Source organism: Triticum urartu, chromosome 3A (genome assembly GCF_056163025.1).
Source record: "Triticum urartu cultivar PI428250 chromosome 3A, HENAU_Tu73, whole genome shotgun sequence".
Taxonomy (NCBI): domain Eukaryota; kingdom Viridiplantae; phylum Streptophyta; class Magnoliopsida; order Poales; family Poaceae; genus Triticum; species Triticum urartu.
In genome coordinates, this window is record NC_141875.1 from 669,164,984 (window position 1) to 669,170,317 (window position 5,334).

Here is a 5,334-nt window from a genome sequence, read left to right on the forward strand (position 1 = left end):
TTATTACACATTATGTCACAATACTTATGCCTATTCTCTCTTATTTTACAAGGTTTACATAAAGAGGGAGAATGCCGGCAACTGGGATTCTGGCTGGAAAAGGAGGAAATATTAGAAACCTATTCTGCACAGCTCCAAAAGTCCTGAAACTTCACGGATGATGTTTTCCAAATATATAAAAAACATTGAGCGCAAGAACTTCACCAGGGGGGCCACACCCTGCCCACGAGGGTGAGGGGCGCGCTCCCCTACCTCGTGGGCCCCCTGGTGGCCCTCCGGTGACCATCTTCTGCTATATGGACTCTTTCGATGGGAAAAAAATCATAAGCCATCTTCTCGGACGAAACTCTGCCGCCACGAGGCGGAACCTTGGCGGAACCAATCTAGGGTTCTGGCGGGGCTGTTCTGCCATGGAAACTTCCCTCCCGGAGGGGGAAATCATCGCCATCGTCATCACCAATGCTCCTCTCATCGGGAGAGGGAAATCTCCATCAACATCTTCATCAGCACCATCTCATCTCAAAACCCTAGTTTATCTCTTGTATCCAATTCTTGTCTCCAAGTCCAGGATTGGTGCTAGTAGGTTGCTAGTAGTGTTAATTACTCCTTGTAGTTGATGCTAGTTGGTTTAATTGGTGGAAGATCATATGTTCAGATCCTATATGCACATTAATACCCCTCTGATTATGAACATGTTTATGCTTTGTGAGTAGTTACTTTTGTTCCTGAGGACATGGGAGAAGTCTTGCTATTAGTAGTCATGTGAATTTGGTATTCATTCGATATTTTGATGAGATGTATGTTGTCTCTCCTCTAGTGGTGTTATGTGAACGTCGACTACATGACACTTCACCATTGTTTGGGCCTAGAGGAAGGCATTGGGAAGTAATAAGTAGATGATGGGTTGCTAGAGTGAAAGAAGCTTAAACCCTAGTTTATGCGTTGCTTCGTAAGGGGCTGATTTGGATCCATATGTTTCATGCTATGGTTAGGTTTACCTTAATACTTTTGTTGTATTTGCGGATGCTTGCAATAGAGGTTAATCATACGTGGGATGCTTGTCCAAGTAAGGGCAGCACCCAAGCACCGGTCCACCCACATACCAAATTATCAAAGTACCGAACGCGAATCATATGAACGTGATGAAAACTAGCTTGACGATATTCCCATGTGTCCTCGGGAGCGCTTTACATCATATAAGAGTTTGTCCAGGCTTGTCCTTTGCTACAAAAAGGATTGGGCCACCTTGCTGCATGATACGTCCATTTTGCATCATGCTTTTATATCGACATTTATTGCATTATGGACTGTTATTTCACTTTATGTCACAATACTTATGGCTATTCTCTCTTATTTTACAAGGTTTACATAAGGAGGGAGAATGCCGGCAGCTGGAATTCTGGGCTGGAAAAGGAGCAAATATTAGAGACCTATTCTGCGCCACTCCAAAAGTCATGAAACTCCACGGAACATCTTAAAATAAATAAAGAAAAATACTCGCCAAAGATGAAGGCCAGGGGGCCCACACCCTGCTCACGAGGGTGGGGGGCGCGCCCCCTACCTCGTGGGCCCCCTGGTGGCTCTCCGACGTCCATCTTCTCCTATATGAAGTCTTTCGATGAGAAAAAATCAGGAGGAACTTTTCAGGACGAGACTCTGCCGCCACGAGGCGGAATCTTGGCGGAACCAATCTAGAGCTCCGGCAGAGCTGTTCTGCTGGGGATACTTCTCTCCGGGAGGGGGAAATCATCACCATTGTCATCACCAACGCTCCTCTCATCGGGAGAGGTCAATCTCCATCAAGATCTTCACCAGCACCATCTCATCTCCAAACCCTAGTTCATCTCTTGTATCCAATGCTTGTCTCAATGTCCCGGATTGGTGCTAGTAGGTTGCTAGTAGTGTTGATTACTCCTTGTAGTTGATGCTAATTGGTTTATTTGGTGGAAGATCATATGTTCAGATCCTATATGCATATTATTACCCCTCTGATTATGAACATGAATATGCTTTGTGAGTAATTACATTTGTTCCTGAGGACAAGGGAGAAGTCTTGCTATTAGTAGTCATGTGAATTTGGTATTCATTTGATATTTTGATAAGATGTATGTTGTCTAGCCTCTAGTGGTGTTATGTGAACGTCGACTACATAACACTTCACCATTATTTGGGCCTAGAGGAAGGCATTGGGAATTAATAAGTAGATGATGGGTTGCTAGAGTGACAGAAGCTTAAACCCTAGTTTATGCGTTGCTTCGTAAGGGGCTGATTTGGATCCACATGTTTCATGCTATGGTTAGATTTACCTTAATACTTTTGTTGTAGTTGCGGATGCTTGCAATAGAGGTTCATCATAAGTGGGATGCTAGTTCAAGTAAGAATAGCACCCAAGCACCGGTCCACCCACATATCAAATTATCAAAGTATCGAACGTGAATCATATGAACGTGATGAAAACTAGCTTGACGATATTCCCATGTGTCCTCGGGAACGCTTTTCCTATTATAAGAGTTTGTTCCGGCTTGTCCTTTGCTACAAGAGGATTGGGCCACCTTGCTGCACTTTATTTACTTTTGTTACTTGTTGCTCGTTACAATTTATCTTATCACAAAACTATCTGTTACCACTTATTTAAGTACTTGCAGAGAATACCTTGCTAAAAACCGCTTATCATTTCCTTCTGCTCCTCGTTGGGTTCGACACTCTTACTTATCGAAAGGACTACGATAGATCCCCTATACTTGTGGGTCATCAAGACTCTTTTCTGGCGCCGTTGCCGGGGAGTGTAGCGCCTTTGGTAGGTGGAATTTGGTAAGGAAAAATTTATATAGTGTGCTGAAATTTACTGTCACTTGTTACTATGGAAAGTAATTCTCTGAGGGGCTTGTTCGGGGTATCTTCACCCCGTCCAGTAGAGCAAAGAGTTGGTCCTCAACTTACTAAACCTATTGAAAATGAAACTCCTTTTGAATTTCCTTCGGGTATGATGGAAAAATTGCTAGCTAACCCTTTTACAGGAGATGGAACAAAGCATCCTGATGAGCACTTAATATATGTGGATGAAGTTTGTGGATTATTTAAGCTTCCAGGTATACCCGATGATGTTGCTAAGAAGAAGGTCTTCCCTTTATCTTTGAAGGGAGACGCATTGATATGGTATAGGCTATGTGATGATATGAAATCATGGGACTATAAAAGATTGAAGCTGGAATTTCATCAAAAGTATTACCCTATGCATCTTGTTCATCGTGATCGCAATTATATATATAATTTATGGCCTCGCGAAGGAGAAAGCATCGCTCAAGCTTGGGCGAGACTTAAATCAATGTTATATTCATGCCCCAATCATGAGCTCTCGAGAGAAATAATTATGCAAAGTTTTTATTCTCGGCTTTCTCATAATAATCAAACCATGCTCGATACTTCTTGTGCTGGCTCTTTTATGATGAAGACTATTGAATTCAGATGGAATTTATTGGACAGAATTAAACGCAACTCTGAAGATTGGGACCTTGACGAAGGTAAGGAGTCAGGTATGACACCTAAATTTGATTGTGTTAAATCTTTTATGGACACCGATATTTTCCGTAAGTTTAGCACTAAATATGGACTTGACTCTGAGATAGTAGCTTCTTTCTGTGAATCTTTTGCTACTTATGTTGATCTCCCTAAGGAGAAGTGGTTTAAATATCATCCTCCCATAGAAGTAAAAGTAGCTGCACCTATTAAAGTTGAAGAAAAGACTGTCACTTATAATGATCCTATTGTTCCTACTTCTTATGTTGGGAAACCACCTTTCCCTGTTAGAGTAAAGCTTCAACTGTTGTTCGTAAAAGCAATATTACAACTTATACACCTCATGAGCAAGTGAAAGTAGAACCTAATATTGCTATTGTGAAAGATCTCTTGTGTGATAATATTGATGGGCATGTTATTCAGTTCGAAGGTGAAACTGCTAGAATTGCTAAACCTTGTGCTAAAGATAAATATAGACCTATGGTAGGCGTGCCTGTTATTTCTGTTAAAATAGGAGATCATTGTTATCATGGCTTATGTGATATGGGTGCTAGTGCTAGTGCAATACCTATTGACTTATACAAAGAAATTATGCATGACATTGCACTTGTTGAGTTAGAAGAAATTGATGTTACTATTAAACTTGCTAATAGAGATACTATTTCACCAATGGGAATTGTTAGAGATGTTGAAATCTTGTGTGGGAAAACTAAATATCCTGCTGATTTTCTAGTTCTTGGTTCCCCACAAGATTGCTTTTGTCCCATTATATTTGGTAGACCCTTCTTGAAGACTGTTAATGCTAGGATAGATTGCAAAAAGAATGTTGTTACTATTGGCTTGGATGATATGGTTCATGAGTTTAATTTCTCTAAATTTAGTAAACAACATCGTGAGGAAGAATTACCTAGTAAGGATGAAATTATTGGTCTTGCTTCTATTTCCGTACCTCCTAGTGATCCTTTAGAACACTATTTGCTAGACCATGAAAATGATATGTTTATGAATGAAAAAAGGGAAATAGATGAAGTATTCTTTAAACAGGAACCTATTCTGCAACACAATTTTCCTGTTGAAATTTTAGGGGATCCTCCTCCACCCAAGGGTGATCCCGTGTTTGAGCTTAAACCGTTGCCTGATAATCTTAAATATACTTATCTTGATGAAAAGAAGATATATCCTATTATTATTAGTGCTAACCTTTCAGAGCATGAAGAAGAAAGAGTATTGAAAACTCTGAAGAAGCATCGTGCTGCTATTGGATATACTCTTGATGATCGTAAGGGCATTAGTCCCACTATATGTCAACATAAAATAAAATTGGAAGAAGATGCCAAACCAGTTCGTGATCCTCAACGACGTCTGAATCCTAAAATGAAAGAAGTGGTAAGAAAAGAAATACTAAAGCTTCTGGAGGCAGGTATAATCTATCCCGTTGCTGATAGTGAGTGGGTAAGTCCTGTCCATTGTGTCCCTAAGAAGGGAGGTATTACTGTTGTTCCTAATGATAAAGATGAATTGATTCCACAAAGAATTATCACAGGTTATAGGATGGTAATTGATTTCCGCAAATTAAATAAAGCTGCTAAGAAAGATCATTACCCCTTACCTTTTATTGATCAAATGCTAGAAAGATTATGCAAACATACACACTATTGCTTTCTATATGGTTATTCTGGTTTCTCTCAAATACCTGTGTCGGCTAGAGTTCAATCAAAGACTACTTTTACATGCCCTTTTGGTACTTTTGCTTATAGACCTATGCCTTTTGGTTTATGTAATGCACCTGCTACCTTTCAAAGATGCATGATGGCTATA